This window comes from Camelina sativa, chromosome 1 (genome assembly GCF_030686135.1).
Source record: "Camelina sativa cultivar CO46 ecotype springtype chromosome 1, ASM3068613v1".
Classification (NCBI taxonomy): domain Eukaryota; kingdom Viridiplantae; phylum Streptophyta; class Magnoliopsida; order Brassicales; family Brassicaceae; genus Camelina; species Camelina sativa.
This window is the reverse complement of record NC_141880.1, coordinates 13,286,072-13,314,016: the sequence shown is the minus strand read 5'-3', so window position 1 is coordinate 13,314,016 and position 27,945 is coordinate 13,286,072. Positions and strand designations below refer to the sequence as shown.

Genomic DNA, 27,945 nt, shown 5'->3' with positions numbered 1-27,945 from the left:
ACATGAAACAAAGAAACATAAACATGTTTCTGAAGAGGGTTTCAACGAGGGGTGGGAGTGGAGGTGGAGGCTAGGCCACGCGTTGCGTTGAGGAGGTTGGCATGATCAGAGTTGCTGTAAAGATAGTTCGCCCTACCCGTTGTGTGGACAGTGGAGAAACCCATGTATTCCATCTCCTGCGATCTCTTTAAGCAGATGTTAGCCATAAACCTAAACATCTCTTTCTTCTGGTTCCAGGGTTGGTTTACATATTCCTCAATCAGCATCCACTGCGAAAACCCCACAACAAGAGATCAAAAACATCTACAATAACTAAAATCATCCTTAATTGGTTCAGCGTCATTAAAAAAAAATATATAAGAGGATTTACCTTAGCAGCCAAGATCTCAGAGTCTTGTATCTTGATTTCAAAAGTGATTGGTTCTAACTCACATAAGAAAAATATATCCGTTTTTCTTTCCAAGAATGCTTGGTGGCTTTCCCTGCGAGAGGACAATAAAATGAAGTCAAGATTAACTAAACCGATCAAGGAAGATGGTATGAAGATATTGTAACTTGTTACGTGAAAGCCAAGTATAACATCCCGGTTTTATAATTGGGATTTGGGCCAGTTTGTTTCTTTTGAAGCGCATTAAGAATCAATTATGTGAAACGACAAAGGTCATGTCGTTTGTATTTGTGCATCATGTATTTCTTCATTTGCTGTCAAAGAGAAACCAAAACATAAACCCTAAAACCAGACCAGCAGCCACCGAGAGTGGGAGAGAGACAGCTGAGCCACTATGGTTTTTGTTATTGCTCTGTCGTGGTGTCGTGTTTGAAAGAATCCGAGAACGTTGAGAAGCGAGACAAGATTTTTGCCGTCGACACCACCGTGTCACCGGAGATGGCAACCACTGTTACCGGAGTAGTTGTAGTCATCGTCTAAACCATTAAAGGTAAGGAAACCTAGATCTTCTTTGTAACTTGTGCAGGAAGTTATTGGCTTTGTCTGATTTGTCGCTTTGTGTTGTTGTATATTGTTGTGGCATGAGGACCTAACCACCGTGAGCTTGATCAGCCGTAGTCCGTAGACGAGTATTGCCGCCGTGTTAACATTGCGTCGAGACTAATCACCGTGAGAGGTAAACGTTAAAGCGTAACGTCTCGTGCTGTTGTTGTTGTGTTGTTCGTTCATTGCTAACCAGTTAAACCAGGAGATTTAGTTCCAGAACCGAAACTTGTTTATGGAACGTGCATGAGTTGATTTGTGGTGTCATGCATGGTTACATACGTTGTCGACAACGTTGGTTAATATAAATATTGGTGAATTGTGTATTGTGGCTGGTTTAGGAATTGGTATTGTGGGAGCATGTGATCGTACGTGGACTAAATTGTGGGTTATGAATTATTAGATTGGTTGTTTGATTTATTTATTAAACTACATCTAATTAATTTATTTGGAAAATACCAGCACAAATAGGTTGGTTTGCTTATTAGATTAAATCATGAATTATTATTGGAATATAATCTTTGATCGTTTAATCTACGTCATTGCAGTTTGAAATCGGCATCGAATCGGAGTTTTGTTGTTGCTGGTCTTTTATAAAGGATTTGACTCATGTGGCTAAGGTGAGGACTAGTTGGTGTCTTCTACGTATTCAAATGTGTTCGGATAGTTGCTTAGTCTAAGGTTAAGCTGAGTATACTTACGAGTTGCATATATTATCAGTAACCGTATTTGCTTGTTGAGTGTATTAATATTTATAAGTATAGAAATATCGTATTATATAAAGTATAAGAAAGAGAATTAGTATCTTAGAGTTATAGATTGAACTAAAATGGATATTTTATGCGTGTTGATTGATGATGGCATGATTGCGTGAATGCATGTTTTGTTGTGGTAAAATAAGTGCTTGTGTGTGAGGAGATAGGTGCCAAGGGCACGTAGGTGCGGTGAGCCGCAGAGATTCATGCAAGGAGAGATCCTTGTAGTTGTGTGGTGGTCTACGGGCGCGCGAATGCGGGTAGATCAGGATTGGCTGACGAGCCAACACGTTGTTATGCGTGGAAGAAGTGCGAGAAGCACGAGGAATCCGGATACGCAAATGAAAATGTGCAGGAAGAAGTGAAAAGCATGAGGAATCCGGAAATGCACAATGTGCAGGAAGAAGTGCGAAAGTATGAGGAATCCGGTAATGCATAACGTGAAGGAAGAAGTGTGAAACCATGAGGAATCCGGTAATGCACGGGTTGGCGTGTTTGACACTTGGTATCATGGGACGTACGTAGTTCCATTTGTGTGATATGTGCTTATGTTTGTGTGTCATAGGATTTAGGACACAATGATTGCTGCTTGTCTTAGGTTTAGACTTTGGGATTGTCTAAGCATATTTGGGTGTGGAGACTTCGGGAGCCATGAGGTTTTCCCTCACTGAGTAATTATCAATTGCTCATTCCTCTCTCTTTTGCAGGTTGGTTAAGTTAAGAGTTTGTTTCATTGTTAGCTGGTGGTTTTGAATTTAAAGAGCGTTTTGAGCCGGGCCAAAGAGTCAACCCGTTGACCAGTTCTGGGTATCGAGTTCAGGTATTACACCAAGACTTCTACAAATTTTTAATCTGAAGTAAAATACCAATAGAAAACAAGAATTCAGATTCCAGTACATCGACATAAAACCAATAAACAATAGATGTTATTAGGGATTTGAAGCTAGATACGTTCACCAGTTTCTTCTTCCACTTCCCTAAGTGCTCCTTCCCAAATATTCTCACCCTGTGATATCATAGGGAAGTGCAAAATCATAAGCAAAAAGAAAGAAACCGAGATTGTTTAGGCTGTTTTTGTCAATTCTTTAAAGATTTAAACTCCTAGCTTCTTTTACTAGTAAATATTCGTTTAGGTATAAGATCAGATTAAACTAAAAACAATGTGCGAGAATCCCATAAGGTAGTTTCCACACTACTGTACCTTTGAAATGACCATCAATCTACTGGACCACGATCACCTTCACATGGAAATATCTGGTTCAAGTTTGTTGTAATAGTGCCAGAGATCAAAATACTAGTCGGAAATAAACAAACATCATGCTACAGAAGGAGAAAAAAAGAAGACCTATTCACTATAGAAGAAATTAACGGCCTCTGTAGTCCAATCACTGGCTACATTCCAAAAGAAAATGCTTACATCTTTTTATTGATTTGAGTCTTTATCGAGCCATTGGGATTCAAAGAGATGGACCAACAAAAGTAGACCCTAATAAGTTGTTACTTCTCTGGTAATCTTGTTTAGGACAAAAGCACCGACTCCAATACGACATAACGCATTGGCAGTAAGTGTGTTAGGTAGCTAAGAGATCCAAGATGTAAGCATTGTGTATTCCTTCTCGTCATGGTGGCATAAAAATGTTAAGGTATAGAGAAACACAACACACTGATTTACACTTGGAAAGCGTCAAGCCAACGCTTTTCTATTCAATCTTATTAACAAAATTTATCTCTTATAATGATAAAGTTTTGTCTCGGCCCTTACTCAACCTATTCTACCCAATAAGATTGATCCTGAGTAAGAATGAATCTAAGACTCTCTCTTTTCTATCTAAACACACACCTATGTAGATCTAGAAGAAAGAAAAACAATTCTCTGCGCAATCACCTCCCTGATTAACGTCACAGAGAACTGAGAACTCACCTTCTAAGCCTTATTTTTGTGGCTTCGAAGTTTACAAACGTATCAATATTCTAGAGTGCTCAAATTGGCTTGTGTCCTACTCCTAAAATATATATACACAACTTGAGAAACCCTATAAAGCGAATATACAAGTATCAAGGGATAAGGAAACTTTTTGCTCTCAAGCTTATCTTTTCTTTATTTGTTGTGGAGAATATTATTCATATCTCCAATGATAATGAAGCTGCTTGCTGCTCAAGTTTATCTTTGCCTTAATTTGCTGTGGAGAATATTCTTCATATCTCCAAGAACAATCTTGCTCTATCTTCAATGCCAAGTCATCCACTTTCCTCGACACATCATCACATCCACTCATGTCTTGCCACGTCAGCTCACACATCCATGTCAGCAACTCGGGCGTCTGTGATCTGATGCAGCTTCCTGATTGACACAACGGTCTGTTTGGCACAACGAATTGTTCCTCACAACGACTTTTTCTAGAATCTCCATTTACAATCTCCCCCTTTTTGACTGAGTTTGATACTCAAGCATCTCTCTGGTTCATCCTGAAAAGACACTCCAACAAACACAAGCCAAAAATAGAACAAGCAACAACAAGACAAAACAACAATCATTATCTAGCAAAAACAATTAACAACTTGTTCAAACAATACTATGATTAAGAACCTAATAATCAGAAACCCCAGCGGGCTGCAGCAGAAACCATGTTCTTAATAGCTCTCTAATCAGACTTAATCAATTGGCATATTCTCAATTTTTATAAACGTAAGATCAAACCACCAACCTAAGATCAACCAATTGGCATATTCTCAATCATTAACAACCTAAAGTAAATATCCACCACCAACCTAAGATCAACCAATTAATCAATTAAGTCTCCCCCATAAACAGTGATTCTCCCCCATAAGTACAAAACTCCTTATCACTAGGCATTGATTAGAATTATATCAAAAACCAGAACCATAATCATTCACCCCCAGCTTGAGTGATCAACTAAGTCAAAAACAAACATATGTATCACAACAACATACTGAGTTATGGGAATCACCTACCTACTAACAGTGCTTCACATCTGTAAGCACTTTGATGATCAGTCTCGTCGCCTATTGAAACAACTTCATGTTTGTAGGCATTTTGACTCTCCTTGCAACCACAATTGGATGTTGGGCAATCGGATGCTGATAGTCGAGAATTCAAATAGCAAGTAGCTCTTTGATCAAATCACAATGTGAATGTGACCATACACAAGCTTGGCAAAAAAAAAACAGAACCTTGTGTATCATGTTTTACACTTTCAAACCTCTGCTTCACTGTAGATAATCTTCATTCTGCATCTAAAACAGTTTTCTTGAACAATTCTACACAGTGTCTTGTTACGCTTACCTAATCAGATGAGCTAAGCACATATCACTTCTCTAATTCGTCATTTATAGGGAACTCAAACATGTGATCATCTGTTAACTCAACTATCATCAGTCTCATATGTCTAATACCAGCCTAGCAATGTACTCTACCACAATCAAACAGAGAATTGATCGTACATGTGAGACTCCAAATGCATAGTTCCTCACAAGAACATTCACTATCTTGATCAAACCCCTGACAAGTGACAAATTAGCCCACAAAACTCATATACCTTTGGGTATGTAAGGCTTAACTCAGACACAGTTTTCAGCAGCCCAACAGCTTCAAACATCCTCATACATCATGGCTAAAATCTGCTTGAACAGATCGCAGGAGATGGAATACATGGGTTTCTCCACTGTCCGAACAAAGGGTAGGGAGAACTATCTTTACTGTAGCTCTGATCATGCCAACCTCCTCAACGCAACGCGTGGCCTAGCCTCGACCTCCACTCCCACACCTCGTTGAAAACCTCTTCAGAAACATGTTTTTGTTTCTTTGTTTCATGTCTTTTGTTCAATAAAAGCATCAGTCTAGTGTATACAAAAACTAGAGACTTCTTTATATAATCCATCCACCATTCGCTCATTACAATTACAAACTTCATTAATCTGAGACTTTTGTCACATCGCTGACGCTGAGTGATTTACTCTATATCAATTCACTAGGCGAGGTGGTAAAAAAAAAATCTCAATTAAAATTAGTTTAAACGTTTTATCAAGCACCTTGGATACAAGATAATTCAGATAGTAGAAATAAAAGAAATTTTGCGTGAATTGCTTCAATTCTAGTGTTTTCCTAAATTAAGCAACTATAATAGTCCCAACATAATTTAGCATCAATATTTGCTTACTATTTTGCTTACTATTTTGTTTTTTGTTTTTTTTTAAATATTTCAACAGAAAAAAACAAATTATTATTTGTTAGAAAACAAGAGGTTTAGAGAATTGTTCTCTTGTATTATTCTCTATTCCATAGGATACAAAATATATATAGGGATACAATATTAGAATGTAAGATTTACACTAATGGACCAATAATGGGCATCCATACAACAATATAATGATTTATAACATTCTCCATTGGATGACCATTATAAAAATGTAGTCCCAAATTTACATATGAGATGCTTCCTCGTTAAAAACTTTACCAAGAAAACTAAGTGGGAAAAACCATGGTTAAGGGAAAAACAGTTCAGCGCGCTTTTTCTCCTCCTCTTGAGTACATCACTTGAAATCTTCAAAATGTCACAGTCCAATATGAAGAAATAACTTCTTGATGTAGTGGTAGAAAACGTCTTGGTAAATGGTTCGCCAAATCTCCACTTGAACAAATTTGTAGGATATGTATATCACCGTACATCACTATTTTTCTGTAGGCTATCAGTATCTTAAATTACTCATCTTGACCATTAACTTTGTCTCTCACGATCTCATCAATGTATGTAAAATACTTTGAAGATGATAGTTTTTCACCATTGAAAACATAATATTCCTCTTCAAGTGTTTATCTTTCGCGTGTTCTTTTGTTGTCTCGTTAAAAACGGTTCACGGAAAAACCTAATGGGATAAAAATCATGATAAGGGAAAAAGAGTACAACCACACAAATGATCATATATCTCCCCATGAAAGCATCATCTTCAGGTTATGTATTAATGATCATATATCAACGTTCTGGACTGTCATAAACAGTCCTTTAAGGGACAAACTCATATGATCATCATATATTCTACTAGGTAGCTGAACTTCATGTCATTGGAACCCATTTCATATAGAAGATCTATTTGAACTTTAAACCCAAATATTTTTAACATACAATCATCCAAACAATCATCTTATACATAGAAGTTATTCATACTATCCTTGTAAAACTTTATCTTTCAACTCTTCTTCTTAGTATGATACTAAAAGAACATTTTTCTATGTAAGATGATGTAAGCATCTTGAGATAACATCTCTTTCATCAGATGTCAAATCTGTAACCTCGTGAAATAAAATATCTGATCTTATACAATCTGATTTCTCCATCTTCCAAGAGTAATATTTCATCATTTGATTATTTCTCTATATATTCATTGGTATGTGAAATCTCTACCGGAAATAAGATGATATTTTCATCATCAACATATTTTGCACTTTTTCTTATAGATTGCTTTTAATAAGAACCACTTGTAAGTGCAGAAAAGACATATACAATTTTTCTTTTATACATCTTTAAACTTTATTGAAAATATTTCTTGAACACAATTACAGTCAATGTTCAATCTTGGATTTACACAACTTTAAGATCTTCTATTAGCTTGTTCCCGATCTAATTTCAACCCAATATGTAATCCCTAAGATCAATAACGATGATCTACACCCAAGATTCTCTCATAGAGATAAACTTTCACCCTTTTCTCCTCAAAGGTGTCAAAAATCTACAAAACCTTTTCTCGAAAACTATAAAATAGTGCTTCTAGGAATATGATCACTTTAAGAGAAAATTCTAACAGTTTGAAAACCTTCTCTCTAGACTAAATTATTTCTTACTCTTATTGTAACACTCATAAGGGATCTAGAGTAGTTGCTTCCACCAAAGCAGAGTACATCTCGCATAAGTATTTTTTGAGAATCATTGTAATACTACGCGTACTTAATTTTCTCATACACATCCACTTATGTTCCACTCATTTTACACTTTCTAGTGTAAGAACTACAAGTCCAAATATTATCTCCTCAAGAGATTTGAACTATTTTATAGCTAGTTTAATTGCTTTCAATGATTAACCAATCATTCTTTGTGTACACTTTTCAATAAAACTTTTTGATTAAACACGGTTTATGATCCTTAATGTTTATCTATAACATCATTAACTGCAATACTGCATGCAAACATATTTACAACGTCGATTTGCTTTTTGGTTCCTTTTCAATCTAGACATGACTCAACTTGTTGAGATTTCCTGTTGTTATGATTCTTAGTGAGACGAACCGGCCCATTTTTTTATAATAATAATAATCATAATATTTAGCTAATTAGATAGTGGTCCCATACGCACTAGCCGCCTAACCACAAAAAACCAAACAGCAGAACAAGAACAACAAATACCATAAAACCAATAACCAAAAAATAATACACCAATAACCAATGATTCATATAAAACATAAAACCAGCAACCTAGCAATGTTCTAATGACCCAAATCTAACAACCTAACGGAAGTCAGACCACAAACAACGAGCCACTAGAACATCCTCCTCTTCATCGCCTTGATTCCACTATCACACTTTGCCTTTACCTGCACCACAACACATATGAGATGCATGAGTATTTCATAAACACTCAGTGAGGCAATCCTCCCATCTACTGGCTATACACACAAGCAGTTGAGATATCTCTAACCATCAAACAACAATCAATAACCAAACCACAAACCAGACAACTACATCGACCGACACCAACCCACACATCGACCGACACCAATTGGGTATGCATCGACCGACACAAGCTCTGATCGACCGATGCAAGCTTGACTTGCATTGACAGACACTCACACTGCATCGACCCATGCATGCTTAACATTGCACAAAATCCCTAATTCCATCGACCGACGTCTCCACATGACATCGACCGATGCATATGCCGAGCATCGTTTTCCCCCAAAAGCTTCTCGCCAGATCTCCGTCCCTGAACCAACAAAACACACAAACCAAATCTACAATAAGCTTCTCAAAGCCTCAACGACACAACATCATTCTAACAAGCCAAATAAACACATAAACAAGCAGATCAGTGAAAATCTCAAGCTTAGATAAGTCATGGTCATGCACTCACCGTTTTCAAGAAGATTCTGAAACTCAAACAAGAAGATCTACACTCCTAGGAAGCTCGTACAACGATCCCAGCTACAGATCTTTATAAGAACAGCCTCAAAACACCAAGAACTCTCAAGAAAAACCAAAAACTTCTTTCTCTCTTTCTTTTTCTCCAGAAACGCCCAAATTATACAAAACCCTCGAGTTCCCCCTTTTATAAGTGATTTTAGGGTTTTTCTAACCCCAAAACGCAACGTTTAAACTTAAACTCATTCGCAAAAACCGACCTTGCATCGACCGATGCATCCCCCAAACTTTAGGATTTTGGTTCGCGGATGTTACACTTAGGTACCTGAATCTCTTTCTTACTCATGTCTACGTCTCTAGATCTGTTCTATAGATTTTTTATAACTTTTTGCTTCCTCGGTGCCATATTAATTTGTGCACCTTATTTTTTACCGAGGATACTTATGTTTTGAACCATAAGTCTATCATAGTTCATGCGATCTTTCCACTTATACAAGCAGTTGATCCTAACCCATATTAGTGTATTTTGATTTTGGATATGGCTGAAATATTGTATTTGTATAGTTTAATCACTCGGTAGTTCATATTCTTGTCGGATTATATCCAAGCAATCAAATAATGCCCCACTATACCGTTTGGTTTAGAAGATGAGAGTATTTTAATTTATTTGATGTATGCTTTTGTCCTATAATGTTTTCTTCTCATATTTGCATCATCTTTTTTACTTGTAAAAAAAACTTATTGTAAAACTATTTCAAAGTAGCAATTATATTATTGTAATTGTGAGCAAATAAAATTATTAATTTATCAACCCGAAAGTTTTAGTTTGACCAATCCACTGATGTGGAACATTGAACACCGATTTTTTTCATAGACTACGTAATATCTTCATTAAAAAAAAAAATCAAACCACAACATATACAGAAAAAATCAATATAATTATTAATCATATGTATTATATGATAATTAAGAATAAGTTGTAACTAAAATCAAAGAAATATGCTAAAAGTGATTTGTGTAAAATTTACAAATCCTATGTTATTCAATTATGGATTTTAAAAAATCTATTAAAATTCACTGTTATTGAACTGATGATTTAAAATCCACTGTTATTCAAAACAGTTTTATGAATTTGGATTTTAATGATTTCTAGGATTCTGGAGGATTTGAGGGGATTTGTTAAGTTAAAAATACAGAAATCCAAATCTCATGATTTTAGGTGGGATTTGAAAGAATTTTACAGAAAATCATATTAACTTTCCTAAAATCTATTAAAATTCTAAATTTCCTAAATCCCATCAAATTCTCAAAAATCATAGTTTCAATACACTATGGCTAAGAGAGTCATAATTCTAAATGAAAATCTATCCCAGTATAATAACTAAAAAACAATATAGTATAGTATTAAATCTTTGTTTTTATGTATAATTAGTTCATATTTTTCAAAATTAATTAGTATATTTTTCAGTATTTAATGGGAAAGAGAAAGTGAATTATTATTTTTTGGAAACTAATTAATTCTAAATGATTGTTTAAATTTTTTAATAAATTTAATATATATATATATATATATATATCTATATATATATATATATTTACCCTTAACAAGAAATTTTAAAATAGTCTTACGACCAATGAAATTTGATATAAATACTTACAAAAAGTGTAAAAAGCTATTAATATATAGTCCTTTTTAATAGTATAGATAGATCTATAACATAAATAAAAGGTTGACCAATTATTCAATATAGAAAAATTTCTTATTATATTTACCATTTAAATATGAAAAATAGGAGATTTTAAAAACCAATCTTTTTCCAATCCTTTACTACCATACAAAAAATGATCATATCTTATGCTGTGAATCCAAATATGTTAGAAATTATATCCCACAATATCTAGAAATTAAAAGTTGACAAAATATTTAATATAATTATTCTTAAAAAGATACTAAGAATTGTATTTTATGGAGAGATAATATCTATATATATATATATATATATATATATATATATCTCGTAAGTGTTTAGATTTGTTTCATTCACAAAACAAATAATTAAAAAAAAAATGGCTTTCTCATACCAATCTATCTGTTTTGTATTCTTGTGTTTGGTTGTTCTCTCGATCCCAAGTATGCAACAAAAGAAATCTACATTCTTAATTTTAACCTATATGATATGCTTATTGTTATATGATATATACTGTTTTTAATTTGTTTTATTAAATATTACAGAAGTTGCGGATGCTGATGTTACACCGAATATCGATTATTGGATAGGTTCTTGCAAGACAACTCAAGAGTGCATCACAAAATGCCTTAAGGTAAACTTGCATCACGGAAGATGTTATCAAGTGTCACCCGATTCCCCTGAAAAAACATGCGCTTGCTCTTAAGTCTTAAATAATAATGTTATTAAGATATTGAATTGTGGACATGTTGTCTTTAAAGTTATAATAATAATAATAATAATGATAATAATAATAATAATAATAATAATAATAATAATAATAATAATAATAATAATAATAATAATAATAATAATAATAATAATAATAATAATAATAATAATAATAATATGATCTTGGAGTAAGTTTATTTTATTTGATGCAAATAATAGCTTAATTTAATCTGTGAATGTTTGCAACCAGTAAGTTAAGTTTGTATCCCATTTATGATAATTTTGTAGAAGTATTAAGCTCTAGAAGGAGCATCAAGAATTACTCAAATGTTGCACTACCTTCTATTTAACGTCTCTAAATATATATTTTGAATTTTGAAGCTGTAAAATCAACCCCAAGCTGATAGTTAATTTGACATGTATATTTTGCATGCGTGTTATCAAATAAACAAAGCGAGTGATAATGGAAATACACAAATCATATGTAGAGTATACATGCATGTGTTACTGAATTTTTATTTATTTTTATAAATATTATCACTACAAGAAAACCGGCAATTCCCGACTACATTTTACGACTACTCTGCAGTCTCTAAAAATACCGGCTATTTAGTCACTAAGATATGACACGGTTACGACTAAATATAATCGAACGTAACGTAGTCGTTAAATTACGACAACAACAAATAATCGTAACTGTAGTCGCAATTGAACGACTAACGTACGACTATTATATAGAATTATATATGTAGTCGTAGCATTGTTGTTATATAGACACTCATATACGACTAATGTTGTAGACGCATATGAGTCACCAACTAGGCAACTACTAAGAGACATTTTTGGCGTGTCATAATGGTAATTGTATAGTGGTCGTCATTTGGCGACTACGAAGCGACCTTTTCGGCGGGTCGTAGCAGAGTCGTAGAGTAGGCGGTATAAAAAATCACATTTATTTCGTTTGGTGGTTGGGGCGGGGGTTGGTATACTTTTATAATGCGACTGATTTTGGTTAGTCGCTTAGTAGTCGCCACATTTGGCTCTATATATACCAGCTTCACCCTAACTTCTCTCCTCACTCATTCAAAACAAACACAATTGTCAAAAGGGAAAAAAAATTCATATATAATGTCTGGGAATTACAATTAGTAATTCTCGAGAGTGGATTTATAAGAGGTTCGATGAAGAGACGGACAATTGTTCGACGGAGTTTACAACGGGGATGGAGCAATTCATGGCATTTGTAAATAGGCAATCTCTAGCACATAATAATTGGAGGGGGGGGGGTATGTTCCACTGTTCTTGTAGTAGTTGTAAGAACGAACAATTTATGTCGGGAAAAATAATTTGGAATAATTTTTTTAGCAAAGGATATATGCCTGATTATTATATTTGGTATAAGCATGGGGAAGAAATCAATATGGATATAGGAACAAGTTATGTTGGTAGTGATCAAGAAGTGGGTAATGTAGATGTGGATAATGTAGTAGAAAATCCATATGTGGATATGGTGAATGATGCATTTCGTTATAATATGGGTTTAGATGATAACTATCATGAGGGTTATCAAAATGTTGAAGAACCAATACGTAATCATTCAAAGAAATTCTACGACTTGTTAGAAGGCGCAAAAAATCCATTATACGATGGTTGCCATGAAGGTCACTAACAATTATCGTTAGCTGCTCAAGTCATGCAAAATAAGGCGGAGTATAATATGAGTGAGAAGTTAGTGGATTCGGTGTGCGAAATTTTGAATGAGTATTTACCAGAAAGAAACCAGGAAACCAGTTCACATTACGAGACGGAAAAATTAATGCGCAAATTAGGTCTCCCATATAATACAATTGATGTTTGTATTAACAATTGTATGATCTTCTGGAAAGATGACGAAAAGGAAAAGACTTGTTTGTTTTGTGGTGCTGAAAGATGGAAGCCTAAGAAAGCCCGATGTAGAACCAAAGTACCATATAGTCGTATTTGGTATTTATCTATTGCTGATAGATTGAAGAGGATGTACCAGAGCCACAAGACTGCATTGGCAATGAGATGGCATGCTGAGCACAAATCAAAGGAGGTAGAAATGGGTCATCCTTCAGATGTGGCGGAGTGGAAATATTTTCAAGAACAAAATCCTTGATCTGCGGAAGAACCCCGTAACGTTTATCTTGGATTATGCACAGATGGGTTCAATCCATTTGGCATGTTTCGAAATTATTCATTGTGGCCTGTGATCTTGAATCCATACAATCTACCCCCTGGTATGTGCATGAATGAAGAGTTCTTGTTTCTTACAATTTTGAATTCTGGGCCAAATCATCCGCGAGCTAGTCTCGAGTGGTCTACTGGAGTCGATGCATACGATGTGTCCTTGAATAAAAATTTAAATCTAAAAGCAGCGCTATTGTGGACGATAAGTGACTTTTCAGCGTATGACATGTTATCAGGATGGACAATCCATGGTAAATTGTCTTGTCCAGTTTGCATGGAAGATACAAAGTTGTTTTATCTCCCTAATGGAAGGAAGACGTGTTGGTTTGATTGTTATCGAAGATTTCTTCCTCGACACTAATTACCGACTATTAGCGACTAAATTAAAAAATTATGAATTAATTTTACATAGGAAACCAATTAATCCCAATGGTTTGAGTGAATTAAACCCAGGAACCAATTAATCCCATAAATTTTCTATTGTTCCACGAAACCAAAATTAATTTGGTTTACGGGTAATTGATTTTGCCCCTTTTATCCTAATTTTTAATTCTAAATTTCATTAACCTAATTTTTTCGATCCTCTTTTCCACTCCTCTCTGATCCTCTTTTCTTATCATCTTTGAATCCATCTTCTTATCATCTTCTCTTAGAATTTCTGAATCCTCTCATCCATCTCGCTTTCTGAATCCTCTCATCCATCTCTCATATATATTCTCCCATCTTTCGTCTCTATTCTTCGGTGATTCCCGACATTCACGATGGCTCCAACGAAGGCTCCAACCAAATCTCTAGTTAAGCGAGGACGAAAGAGGAAAATGGTTCCTTATGTATTCCAAAGAACCGAAGGGTCGACCCCCATCAAGGAAGCGAGAAGATCAAATCCTCTACCGAGTCACCCCAAGAGCAAGACAACGTTTTCCCGAGACACTCACCATCAGCAACACCACAGATCTGCAACTATCCACCGCCACAGACCCTTTTGCAGACCTTGGTGAACCAACAACGTCAGACTCGACAGGCTCTTTTGTCACAAGAGGTCCAGAACAATCCTCGACAGTTTGATGCTGAGCCTCCTGATAACAGGATTTTCACCCAAGATATCAATTCCCTATGCAGTTGTAGTACAAAGGGTTATCAATCGAAATGGTTATTATGCTAGCAGATAGGATGCAGTCAGAAACAAGCAAGTCAAGCCAAGCAATAGTTGGGGTTGATCTAACAATCCTAAAATAAACAAAAAGAAAGCAAAAGAACAAGAACCACACGACCTAAGCACACGATCGGGTGGGGTGATCGAGTAAACAAGATGAACAAGAACAGCTCGAAGGTATACTCGAAGCAGGTGATCGTGTACCTGTTCGGGTAAGGGATCGAGTGATGAATTAAATGTAAACAATCTAAATACGAAAGCTCCTAAGGATGGGGTACTCGACTCCTAAGTGTTCCTAACCAGTACGGATGTCCTACATGCCTCAAGCGGATATTCCCTAGACAATGAATCTCTAAAATCTTGTTTAAACACTCTCGTGATAGAAACAATCAACCTTGATCACTTCCCTACCTAACTCTCGTTGGAGAAACATGACCAAGCAGGCAATACAAACCGACCCATTATTGTCAGTAAACCCCTTACTCATCTAATCTCTTAGGCTAAGTGAGTAAATCTCTAGCATTGATTGATTCAAGCATTTCATCTACACCTCTTGGTGGTAAAACACCTTAGATCTGATATCAACCTCTCAGTCTGTTGATAGCATTAAGAACACCAATCTATAAGGGAATTTATAAAACATAAATATAAAAGCTAAGACATCCTAACCGATCAAGAACACAAAATTGTCTATCCCATCCCTAGAAACCTTACTACACTACTCAGATCTCATTGCAAAAAACATAAAAGTATAGATAAAAGAAAATTGCATTGTATTAAATATAGAGTAGAGTAGAAGAGTATAGAATCGAAAATGCAAAAGAAATGAAAATAAAATCCTAAAAAAGTGTAGAAAGAGTTTTGAGTCGCTCAGTTCTCTCCCAGAAGCTCTCGCTCTCTATTCTGAGGGTCTGCGGCGTGCTAGGGCGAGAGGAAGAAGAGGGGGTTATATATGGAAACCCATTAACCCTAGCTTCCCAGTCCTGCCTGAGGGTCTGCTCGATGGCGTGCACGAGGATATGCTCGGGTTGCTCTTCGGGTAGGCTCTCGGATTGTTCTTTCTGTTCTTGGATCCTCCTCGATCGTGTTGGGGTTCGGACTGTTCTTCCAGCTCGATGGCTCTTTCGGGTAGATGCTCGGATTTGTCCTTGTTTCTCCCCATTTTAGGCTCTAAATCACCTGTTTTCATCCAAAGTATGCAAATGCAAGAATGCAACACCCTTAATGGTCTAAAAGTGAATTCCTACAGTTAATCACCTAAAAATGCTAAGGTTATGGTATAAACAATGCAAAATATGGACAAAAAAGGATGCTAAAAACATGTAAATTAGAGAGTTATCACCTCCACTACCACTACAAGAAAATCGTGTATTTATAGCATAAGAAGATAGTCTTTTAACGCCTTTATGCTATGTTAAATAAACATGAAATTATAGATAACATTTATTTATAAGTAGACGCTATAAATGCATCGGTCAAACTTAAAAATGTTGACGCGGAAAGTTTTTAGTTTTTGTGGGTATCAATTAATAGCATATCTCATTAAAAAATGCTATTGAAATGGAAAGCGGGAATATATTTTTTTAATGCCCGCCATTACGAAAAAAAAGGAATAGATCCAGAATTTTCTCTCGACTCAGTCACTTCCAAACGCCTCACCTTCTCACTTCGTCTCACTCGTCTCACCTTCTCCGTTTTTTTCAGTCTCTAATCTGTCAGTTTTCAATCTCTAATCTCACGCAATTTATAAGGGATTCGTTTGGCCTCACTCGTAGCCTCACTCGTCGATTTCTCATTCGTTTGGTTTCACTCGAAGCCTCACTCGTCGGATTTCTCAGTTTTCCATATCTAATCTGTCAAGCCTCACTCGAAGCCTCTCTCGTCAGTTTCTTTTGTTTAATCGATTCGTTTATCAAATCGTTATCACTGTTTGGTATTCTTATCAAACCGAAGGTGATTCGTTTCTTTTGTTCTTTTGCATGCAGATTTCAGGATTCGTTTGTGTTTAAGGTACTGTAAATTTGCGTTTTCGTTCTTAATATTGTTCTAAATTTGCGTTATGTGTGGGAATATAGATCTAATTAGCATTTTTTTTTCAATTTTACAGAGAATTTTTTAAGTTCGCAAAGACTTAGATCTTTTCGTTTGGTGAGTAATTATTTAGGAGTTTAAGTTTTTATTAAGTTCTTGTTCTCTTCGATCTGTGTTTTTGATTGATATGGTTTGACAACCCTGTGTTTGTGGTCGATTCAACATTGTTTTTGTGGTCGAGTTTTGGTGGTTTTGTAAGATGGACAAGTCTTGGGTCTGGCTTCCAAGGTATGAACTTGTCTTTTTTTTTTTTTTTCTGTTATATGTTTTTCGTTTTCTAAGAATTAACCATTGAAATTTTTTCCACTTGAAGGGCCAACCTTGAGTTTCAGACATGGGCAACTAATTTTGTGCATGCATCTGCACTGAGATTGGGTAATCCTAGTGACATGTTCTGTCCCTGTATAGATTGCCCTAATATGTGCCATCAAACGATAGCTACAGTGTTGGATCATTTAGTGATTAGGGGTGTGGATCAGAAATACAAGAGAAATTCATGTTGGAGTAAGCATGGGGATATTAAGACTGTAAGTCAGCTGAAGATCTGAAAGTTGAGTTAGATGCTTATGACTTGATTAGGACAGCTTTCTTTGATGGTTGTTCTCAATCGACGAGCTACTTTGTAGATCAGGCAGATGTTGTTGATGGTGGTAGTGAAGAAGAGTCTGAGTTTAGGAAGAAGCTCGATGATGCAAAAACTCCACTATACTCCAAATTTCCCAACTACACGAAGGTGTCTGCAGTTATGGGGCTTTACCGCCTCAAAGTGAAGAGTGGAATGTGAGAGAACTATTTTGATCAGCTGCTGACAATGATTCACGATATGCTTCCCACGGATAATGTTCTCCTGCAATCAACATATGGGATAAAGAAGTTCCTGAAGATGTTTGGCTTCCGATATGATATGATTCATGCATGTAAGAACGATTATATTCTATATCGGAAGGAATACGAGGCTATGGAAAGCTGTCCAAGGTGTAGTGTTTCAAGATGGGAGAGGGATAAGCAAACTGGTGAGGAGAAAAATGGGATACCAGCCAAGGTATTAAGATATTTTTCAATCAAAGACAGATTGAGACGGCTATTTAGATCCAGAAGGACGGCTGAAGAGGTTTGTTGGCATTTCAACAATAATAGTTCAGATGGTACAATGAGGCATCCAGTGGACTCTTTAACGTGGGCGAATGTGACTGATAAATGGCCAGAGTTTTCAGCTGAACCAAGAAACCTCTGCCTTGGTATCTCTACAGATGGGATGAATCCTTTCTGCATTCAGTCTAGCACATACAGCACATGGCCAGTGTTCTTAGTTAACTATAACATGCATCCAACATTGTGTATGAAAACAGAGAATATAATGCTGAGTCTGTTGATCCCAAGACCTACATCACCACGCAACAACATTGACGTCTATCTAGCTCCATTGATAGATGACCTTAAGGAATTGTGGAATGAAGGGCTTGTGGTTTACGAGGAGAATTTTACACTTAAAGCAATGTTGTTGTGGAGTATCACTGATTATCCTGCTTTAGGAACATTAGCTGGGTGTAAGGTGAAAGGCAAACATGTGTGTGGAAAGGATACACCCTTCAGGTGGTTGAAATTCAGTCGGAAGCATGTTTATTTGGGAAACAGAAAAAGACTTAGACCTGGAAATCCTTATAGAAGAAGAAAAAAATGGTTTGACAACACTGTGGAGGAAGGGAGTTCGAGTAGAATTCAAAGTGGAGCAGAAATTTTTAACATACTCAAGGATTTGAAAAATGAGTTTGGCAAACCATTTTGAGAAAAAAGTAGAAAGAAACGAAAAGGAGTATCTGAAGATGAGGTGCCTTTGGACGAAGAAGACGATGAAGACAATGATAATTGGAGGTGGAAGAAATGGTCCATCCTATTCGAGTTACCTTATTGGAAGGTAAATATTTACTAAGCCTTTTAATGCGTAACTGAGATGGTTAGCTTATGGACCAAGACATACAGCTGAAACATATAAAGGGTTTGTCATCAATGGGCATCGATTTCACACTGAGGATGTAATGCGTAAGACTCAGAACAGTGGAGTAACATATGAAGCCTTTAGCATGTGTAGATCTAGTGCGAGAGACACTAAACCTATGGCGGACATAGTTGCGTTCTATGGAGTGATACAAGAGATCATAATACTGGACTACCACAAGTTTCATGTTCCTCTATTTAGGTGTAAGTGGGCCAACAAAGGAAACGGTGTGAAAGAAGAAGAAGGATTTACAAATCGAAACTTGTATTTGCGTGGCCTAATGATAAACTTGTATTTGTGTGAAATTGTGGTGTACTTTGAGCTTGTGTGGTTGGATTTTGATTTATTAGTTTATGCCTTTAGAACATTGTAAACTTTGATTTCAATTAATGTGTTCAGGATTTCAAAGGTTTAACCTTTTTTATTTAAATACAATAAATAATAAATAATAAATTAATGAAAAATCAGTTAAATTAATCAAAATCAGTTAAAAAATATTATAACATAAAGTAATGCTATTAAAAAAATTAAAATAACAAAACAAGAGTGCTATTATAAAAAGGAATATAGCACGTGTACAAATGCTATTTTATATTACCAATAAATAGCACACTAAAAAGCGCTATCTAATGTGTCGGACCTATTATCGCGGGCGATGATAGAGCATTTACGAAAATGCTATAATATCGTTCGATAGCGTTTTTCCAATGCTAAGAATACACGATTTTCTTGTAGTGTACGAGACACTCCACCGACTCCAGCTGATAACTCTCACGCTCAGAGTCGTCCATCTTCTCACGGTCACAACTACCACGATGATTATGCGGCTTCAAATCTGGAACTCCAGGACTCAATTATCACTCTAAATGCCCTGCTTAGAGTGCCAAACTGTGAGAAGTTTACCACCGTCCTCTCCCCCACACCGATGCCAAACACGACCTGGTATTATTACTTATGTTAAGTGGTTGTTAATTTTTTGTCTGTGATGGTTAGTTTTAGAGCATTGATGTCTGTGATCGTTAGTTTTAGAGCATTGATATTTGTTTTGCTGAAGTTACTTTTCAATCTACCTTTGATTGTTCTTAATAGGTTCTGTTTTGATTGTTCATAATAGGTTCTGTTTTGTGTTGGTTCTGTGCATACTCGTTTTTTGACATCTGTTTCATGTGTTTGCAGGTTTACTAGCGATTACAAATCGAGACTGGTAAGGAAGATTACTAAAGTTTTCACAAATAAATTTGATGGTCCATACTACAGCTGGTCATGTGTGCCTCGGGAGAGACAAGAGAGATATTTCATTGAGTTTGCGGTACAGTTTTCTCTCTTTAACTTTTCACATATAGCTTAACTTGTTGAGTTTCCACTAACATCATTCTATTCTCTTTGCTTTCTAGAAAACACACACATGGGATCCTTTGATTACTGGGACAGTTCAACAGTTTTTCGAGCTCATCTATCAACGCCGGATGAAAGACATGATTAGCAATGCCAAGACAAGTGGAGAGCGACCTAAATGGATCGGAGATACTATTTGGCGAACACAACAACAGAGTCTCACCTACTCTAAAGCTCTTTTGTCTGATCGTAATGGTCTTGGTCCTCACATCCACTTTTCAGGGCAGAATTCTTATCAACAAATCCAAACCAAAATGGTTAGTAAGTTTTATATATCCATAAATTTTGCTTTTCTTTACATGTGGAGCTTTAAATGATGTCCTAATCCTTGCTTCTCTTGTAACATTGCAGGAAACAGAATTAGGAAGATCGGTGAGTCTTGGTGAGGCTTTTATTAAGACACATACCAAGCCAGATGGTACTTATGTTGATCGGAAGGCACAGAAAATCACTCTCAATTATGAGAAGAACTTGTAGGAGAAGTTGTCCGACCTTGCAGAAGATACTTCACAGCCTCCAAAGCTCACAGCAGATGATTACACAACCATCTTTATTCAGGTAAAGTATCACTTTTCACAACCCACATTGAATTATCTTGCGATATTTACAGCCTCTTTATTTAGTGATTGTCTCTTTGTTTTCATAGTCTACTCAGAAGGATTCACGAGGAAATTTGTATGGAGTTGGAAGTCTTAAGTATACTCTTCAACCTGTTCTCAATGGCAAGGACAACCAACGACATGAGTCAGTAATGTTTCAGTCGTTGCAAGAGCAACTGAGGAAACTCAACGTAAAATCGAAGAGCAGGCTGCTTAGAATTCTCGCCGTGATGTTGAGGTTGCTGCTCGTGATGCAGAGCTTGCTGCCCGTGAAGCACTTCATTTCCAAGCTGTGGCTGAGCAGAAGGACAAGCTAGAGCACTTGTCCTTAGTGGAGAAGTACATGCAAAAAACTGACCCGGCCTTTATGGACTTCTTGAACTCTCAATCAGCTGAAGCAACCACCGAGCCACCCTCAACCACACTTCCTTCAACAGCTCCACCTTCAAATCCGGATCCTTCTCCAACATCAAACATGGATGCTTTTTAGGTTCTATTTTCACTCTCCAATTTCTTAGACGTAACTCATGATGAACTTGTCTCTTTTGTTGAGCTACATACCAATATCATTTTTTGTTGTTTCTCTCTACTTAAATATGACTTGTGAGAAACTTGGTATGCATTTTGAATCTTTTTGGTTGTTATTATGAATCTTCGGTTAATATGACGTTACTGTCTCAATTCTTAGTTTTTGTTGTATTTACAATATTGGTTTCATAATATTTTGATAAACAGGTTCCAATTTCAATTTAAAACATTCACAAATTTGTTTTCCAAAACACATTAGTTGCTAAACAGATGTAATATGGGGCATAAAACAATAGTAGCCAAATAGTCGTAAATCAATAGCAAGTATTTTACGACTTCTTTACGACTACAAGCGAAAATACTGTACATAATGGTTAGTCGTAAATCAGTCGTAACCGAGTCTCCATAGGTTACGACTACACCACGATTCCTTTACAACTGCCTATATAACTGCTGGTTAATCGTAACCTTGTCGTATCATAGTCGTAACAAGTTATGACTCTGTTACGACTACCTAGTTTTTTCGTACAGTAGTCGTTAAATAACGACTATTTATACCACTAATTCTTTTAGTGACTAAGAATTTACGACTACAAGTATTAGTCGTAACAGAGTCGTAAACAGAAAATTAGCGACTAACTAACGATTACTACCGCAGTCGGGAATAACCTGTTTTCGTGTAGTGTATACACTGTTTGAAAATATAATAAAACATGTCGTCATATAAAATATTCAGTTAAGATCAGAAATTGTCTAAGCAACAAAATAAAAATAAAAACATAAAGTCACAACAAATATTGGTAGATTAATATTTGATGTATAATAATGTATTGATAATCAGTAAAAAATTACTCATATAATATGGTTTTAGTGTAAATTTGTTTTAGTCCATATTAGTCAAGTTTGATTTTGGATATTGCTGAATTAGTGTATTTCTATAGGTTTAAGCCATTAGTTCATATTCTTGTCATATTATTTATACCTAAGCAATCAAGTAATGACCCCACTATACCATTTATTTTAAAAGATCTGGCTTCAAATGGTAACTGCGTTTTTTAGAGTGCGGATAATGTAAATTGAAAGTGCGGTACGGTTCAACTGCGGGGAAAGCGTTATGCAGGATAAGTGCGGTTTTACATATGAAATAAAATAAAATTATTCAATAATATTTGCTAAACAGTTTAATACATAATTATATAAGAATTTCAATATATTTAAGAGTTTGAAAAAAAGTTAACATATAATGCAAGCAACAAAAAGTTTTAGAAAAAAAAATAACCATACATTAGTATAATATTATTATATGTTATCTTTTGTACGTACAAACTCTTTCTAGACGTACCGATTACCATACACTAGCTTACAAATAGATGACAAACGTATATACTAAGTAAAAACTCTAACACTTATGTATATATACATATATAAATGAGTTTTATTATTGAAATACTCAGTTGAAGCGGTTTTCTAAAAACCACACCTATTTACGTGTGGGTAGAAAGTGAACACAAGATTTTATTTTTGTGAGTTATAGAAACACAACTCAAGAGTGCACAAAGATGTGAAACGAGTGTATCCGGATTTCCAATCTTCTTATAGAACACACAGGAAACGATCTCATCGAAACTCCATAATTCCAACAAAACAACTAGCGTAAACTCCTCATTACTAAAACTTCCACGCGTAACCCATACTTTACAGCTACCAAACACATTCATACGAACATACTTAAGCTCCGCAAGCACCTTACATTCGTAAAATATGATGACAGTGCTTAAATTTTCTTTAACATCCAATATCATCTAGAACACTTGACTCCTTTTCCATAACAAACTTCACTTAACCACGTATCTCAAACACCATCTCATCTAACTAGTTACTGTGTCGCACAACCAACCATCCCTAGTGACCAAGTAACAAAAGAAGCGGGGTAGAATACTTTATTTTGTCCAGCCAGAGAAACACTTCTCCAATGAACTCACCGATTCACCATCTCACCTTTAACCCCGCACCCTTGAGCTTTGTCTTGGTTCCAACCCCCCCATGACCTAACACCATAAGCAATGAAAGCTCCTGCAATGTTCCACCTCAAACCGAACTCGTTGGCTCACCCAACAATACAAATTGCTACCATTCAATCCATACAATGTCTTCATAATAACACTCGAATATAACACAAACTAACAGTTCAACTTGCAATCCCGCCGTTGAATATGGATCGTGTACTACCACCAGTCTCTCCACCAAATTCCGTCCCGATCAGACTAGTTTTGGACCTCCAAACGTCGCCTAGAAAGAGCGAGGGTTTATACTTATTCCTCATATCAGTTCCCAACAATTATTTGGCCAGGAAGCAACGCTCATAACTCTTCGAGATTAACTTCTAATGGAGTTCTATCAGTTTCTATGGACTCTTGGCTTGATGGAATTTATCGGAGTATCTTCATATTTCTGGAACATCCTTAGCTCCGGCGCCGAGGAGCCTTCAAAGCTGGCTCCTGCACACTGCCTTTATCTCCATCTTGCCTCCAATTTCGTTCTCCTCTTCACCTTTGTTCTCCTACCACTAACAAAGCTTCCCACAGCCATAACATGACTAAACAGACCCACAAGAGGCTTCCCCACCTCTACCGCTTTCTCTCTCTCTCACCTCCGTCACGACTCCATCCTTCACGTCTTACTTCTTCTATCTTTATAATCTCTTTCTTTTTCTATCTTCCTCCATGGAACACGATCAGATCCATTCATCTCCAATCTGTTCCTTCTCCTCTCATGCGATGTAACAGCTCGCCCCCAGAAACCAAAACGGCAATCTTGTCTCTCACCAACAGCATCTACGATTTTATCCCCACAACCAAGCTCGCCTCTGCTTTTCGTTCTCATGCCAAATTCATCTCCCTCTCTCCCTCATCACAACCGAACCTTTTCACGGCTCACATGGAGGCAACAACCACCACCACGAATCCATCTCTTTTTTCCCTTTTTTCTCGTTTGTGGCTGCGACCCCCCCCCCCCCCCCCCCCCCCCCCCCCCCTCCCCCACCTTCCCGGACGTCCCAAGAAGAAGATCATTACGGTTCTCTTAAGAAACTTAGGCTTATTGGTTCAAATTAACCAAACGAAGATTTAATTAATTGCTAATGGATCGCATTTGATATTATTAAGCCTATGGGATTAACATGTGATCATAATATAACTCTATACTAAGCTGACATGCTTAGATGGCTATATCGCAATGAAGTTATAGCATTCATTAACTTCTATGTAGTAGTGACGTATTTCGATACATACCAAGTCTACTTAAATACTAGTAGACAACTATTGTAGAAAATATACGTAAAAGGGTTCTTTTGTTTAGTCTGCTTTGATCTTAACTTGTACTAAAATTGGTGTTATCATTGTTCTTACTAAGATTTAACACTTCTTCTGACTGTAAATATTCATTTAGGGAAATAACGATCAAATTACACACACAACATAGATTCCACAAACTCACCTCTTTAATAACACCGGTAAGCAGCTTTCCACACATCTTTATCTTTGAAATATCCACTAGTCTCCTAAACCACGAGCACCTGCAACTGGAAAAAAAATGGTAACTACCAAAGAACAAGGCAAGAATTAGCTATTCAATAAAGTGATACATACATCAAAGAGAAATTAATCCAGTGGTCTAGTCCAATTATTTGCTAGCAGATATGAAATTATAATAACTAACACCTTTAGCCATTTGGATCTTTTTCAGTTCAGGTTCAAAGTAATAGGGCGACAGTTTAGTACAAAAGCACCGACTCCAATACGATGAGACGCATTGGCAGGAAGAGTGCTAGGTAACTCTCCGAGCCAAGATGTTAGCATTATGTATTCCTTCTCGGTATGGTTGTATTCAAACCATTGCTGACAAACAAAAACTGGAATCAACAAAACTGAACAAGAATCAAATCCAAAACAAACAAAAAGGTTTCAACATAACATCTTAATTATCGCTTTCGCAGGTGGAATAAGATTCTCAAGCCCATTAACCAGCTTTAAACATAACATCTCTAAATCTAAACTGGGTCTGTTAATGAATACCAACCAGATTCCTCCATTCCACAAGTGAAGCCCTCAGTGCTAAGACAAAATGCTCAACAGTCATTGGTTCTGTCAAGTTCACCTTAACACCTATGTGTTGTTTCTCTTATTCCCATTGAAGTAAAAGGGTCTCCTGAGTTCCACCTTCCATAGTTCCATGATGTAGAAAGAAAGAATATTATGTTATGAACATAACACAATGTCTCTCTGGAAAGCTCAAATGTGAGTAAAAGAAGAGACAAACCTTGAGAGAAACTTGAGTTATTTTTGGTAATGAATGAATGGATTCGAACTCAAATGTTTTTTTATAACAAAGTCTTGACACCTCGTCTTAGGGAGAGGTTTAGAAGAATTGATTTGGTCACCTATGTCACCAAAGTGCACTTGTCTTTTCGGTCAAAGCTCCTCAGATAACTTCACAGTTAAGCGTGCTTATGCTGGAGTAGTCTCAGGATGGGTGATCTTCCGGGAAGTAATTTTTGGAACTGTGCGAGTGAGGACAAAAGACAGGGAAAGATCATGTGATGATTTGTAAGGACAATAAACAAGTCTTTAAACCCTATTGGACGTAGCAAACCGACCGTTGGATATAGACTGGGAGTAGAAATGGGGCCAACTAAAAGGTGGTGGTCGGAGTGTTACAGAAAGATGCTGATAATATCAAGCCAAGAAAACGACTCAAAAGATCGAGTAGACTTTTAAGAATCTCCATTGTAATTGGATTTGCAAGAGACTTATAAAGTTTCAAATGTTAAATTCGGACTTTACGGTGGACTTCCAACTCAAAACCAATTGACAATGAGTGGATTGACCCTCACCCCTTATATATTACTTAAGTCACATCACATCTTCCAATGTGGGATCTTTCTCCACATGTCCCCTTGAGATAATGGCTCTTCTAGCCATTAATCTCAACAGAATCCGTCACGCCCCCTCGAGATAATGGCTCTTCTAGCCATTAATCTCAACAGAATCCGTCACGCCCCCTCGAGATAATGTTTTTTTTAGTCATCTCGATGGAATTGAGATCCGGGGGCGCGCTGTAGGGTGGCAACCCGAGAGACGAATATTAGACTTCCCTTATATATTATGGCATGAAGGTTTAGGCCCGATGAGAAGCCAATATTATGGCATGCAGGTTTCGGCCTGATTAGGAGCTAATAAAACTCAAAGTCGAGACATATGAGTAAAGGAAAGCCGAAAAGTCGAGAGCAAATAATGCCTGGAAGGTGAGTTTATCACCTAGTGGTAACCTTCGTAGATCGGTCTGAGGAAGTGTGGGCCGTGGAGACGGTAACACATGAATCCTTTGCTGACGATTGTTTGAGATTCGAGGAAGAATCTATGTTGGTGGGGGAGAATTGTAACATCTGTGTTTTGGGAATAAAATTTGGGATGCGTTGAGTAAACCAAAAGAGTGGATTTTAATCGATATTTGGTTTAAGTAAATCCTGGTTTCATCAAACTAAACCAAAAACCCTTAATGTCCCTATGTCACACCTCCTCTCTTTTTTTGGCTGGTGCCGACATTGTTATCAGAGGGAGGGAGAGAAAGTGTAGGAACCCTTGATTTTTTTGATTAAAGGAGGAAGAGAAAGAGATCAAGCTTTTTCCTTAGAGCAAAGAGAGAAACTGAACTGTTAGGGTTTGGGAGAAGGAGGATCCGACTGGTCAAATCGTTTCGAAAGGTATTGATATTTGGTAGGGTTGTAGATAAGAGATTTTTGTACACTCTCCTTTTCAAAGAAGTGAATTTGAGTTAATATTCTAGGACATATCGGGAGTTTTGTGGTGCGCTTCTATTAACCTTGGCCTATCATGTGTTAGGTGGTGTTCGTACGACCGTCCGTACACAAGATGAATAAGGTCGAGTTCTCTTGGTAAGGAAGCCTTAAGGCAAGGACAGGCCTCCTAAAGCCCACAAGAAGGATCGAGAACATCCCTTGTAGCCGTTGGAGGTGTAGAAGGAAGAAGAAGTCATGTGTGGGCTTAAGCAAGTTGACCTTGCTAATGTCACTATCAACACTTAGGAACACACCCTTCTCTTTCTATATATCCCTATCTTATGTTTCTATTTGTGTAAAAAGGGATTTACCCTAGTATTGGCCGCCTATTTAAGGTTGTGGTCACATGTTGTATGTGCTATTCTAGTTAGTTGAATCTTATCTTCTTCTTATTCTCTTTGTTCACCGAAACTCTCTCTCTCTCTCTCTCTCTCTCTCTCTCTCTCGATTCTATTCTTCTAAACTCTCAAGTCTTCCGCTAATTCTAACAGTTTCTTCTCAACCGCAGATTGAGACCAGCGGGTGTTTCGGGATCGATTGAGGTTTCATCTTATATCTGATCGTGCTAAATGTTTGTGGGAAGCTTCTGGACGTATAAAAAGTGCTGTTCACTGGAGGAATTTAAAAATAAACAGTTCATTTTGATTTCGTGGTTTCACTTGTGAGGTTGTTCTTTTCTTATTTTTTCTGGAAGTTTGTTTTCAATGTTTTTTTGTTGTTATGATTGGTTGTAGGAGCGAGTTTGGTCGTGTAATGCCACAACCGCCACCTCTTGGTGGGCCTCATGTCCAATCCTAGTCCATGGGCCCACCTTCCTTAATG

General features: G+C 36.6%; 2 long non-coding RNA genes and 1 pseudogene across 2 annotated transcripts; 1 reads left to right on the top strand and 2 right to left on the bottom strand.

The window, feature by feature from the left end:
- Nucleotides 1-41: 41 nt before the first annotated feature.
- LOC104707984 (nudix hydrolase 6-like) lies at nucleotides 42-25,403 on the bottom strand (annotated as a pseudogene).
- On the bottom strand, nucleotides 8,053-10,184 carry LOC147949869 (uncharacterized). Its single transcript, XR_015595973.1, has 3 exons — nucleotides 8,887-10,184; nucleotides 8,488-8,739; nucleotides 8,053-8,350 (listed from the first exon to the last, which is right to left on the bottom strand). It is a non-coding gene; the product is annotated as an uncharacterized LOC147949869 (long non-coding RNA).
- LOC104790476 (uncharacterized) lies at nucleotides 10,733-11,382 on the top strand. Its single transcript, XR_768693.2, has 2 exons — nucleotides 10,733-11,025; nucleotides 11,128-11,382. It is a non-coding gene; the product is annotated as an uncharacterized LOC104790476 (long non-coding RNA).
- Nucleotides 25,404-27,945: the final 2,542 nt, after the last annotated feature.